Raw genomic sequence first — 1,154 nt, forward strand, 5'->3', positions numbered from 1 at the left:
CGCCCGGCTCTTCACTACTTTCTAAACCCTAACCTGGAGGGAAAGCTGAACCTATTTTTTCTTAGTTCTTTGCTTTTTAATGCTTCTGCTCTTGCTTCCTTTTATTGTTGAAACATGATATACTACCTTGCTCCAATGGCAAAACCTATGCACAGACCAGAGTGTGAATCAGATCATGGAAGGATGGCCCCATTGTCATGAAATACACTTGAGTCTAAGAATTTATTGTTTCAAATATTGGGATACTTCAATCAGGAGAAAATCATTCTAAGACATATTATTTCCATATGGTTAAATATTAATCTATGTTAGGATAAAGTTTTTTCACAGCTTCAATATGATACAGAATTGAAACTCTATGTAAATTTCCTAATGTATAAAGACCTCTAAAATTTAAAAAAAAGAATATGAAAAGATGATCCATCAAATAAGAAATATAAATGAGCAATAAATAGATGAAAAATGTTCAACCTCACCAATAATAAACACTTATAAATTACATGATGTTAACTACACTGATGAAATTTAAAATATATGTGTAAAAAAAATAATATCTAAACGTGAAATAAGTATCAAGAGACTAGCCTGGTGCAGTGGCTCACACCTGTAATCCCAGCACTTTGGGAAACCAAGGCGGGTGGGTCACTTGAAGTCAGGAGTTTGAGGCCAGCCTGGTCAACATGGTTAAACCCCGTCTCTACAAAAATAAGCCAGGTGTGATGGTACATGCCTGTAGTCCCAGCTATTCAGGAACCTGAGGCATGAGAATCGCTTGAACTCAGGAGGCAGAGGTTGCAGTAAGTGGAGATTGTGCCACTGCACTCCAGCCTGGGTGACATACTAAGACTCTGTCTCAAAAAAAAAAAGAAAAAAAGAAAAAAAAAGTGTCAAGGGACTGATAATTGTGTTTGCTTCTGAGAAAGATTTTGCAAACTTTTTAGGATTTACAGTATGCATTTAACTCATCTTTTCCACACCATGATATTTTACCCTATAGTATAAATCACACAATACATGCAACGATTTAGTTCAAATATGTTCACTTATACATTGTTTATAATAATGAAAGGTTGAGGACAATCTGTGTCTAACAATACTGAATTGGTTTTATCATAAGTTGTAAATTAGAAGCCTATGAGTTAAATATCAGAAGC

Source organism: Colobus angolensis, unplaced genomic scaffold (genome assembly GCF_000951035.1).
Source record: "Colobus angolensis palliatus isolate OR3802 unplaced genomic scaffold, Cang.pa_1.0 Scaffold28, whole genome shotgun sequence".
NCBI classification, from domain to species: Eukaryota; Metazoa; Chordata; class Mammalia; order Primates; family Cercopithecidae; genus Colobus; species Colobus angolensis.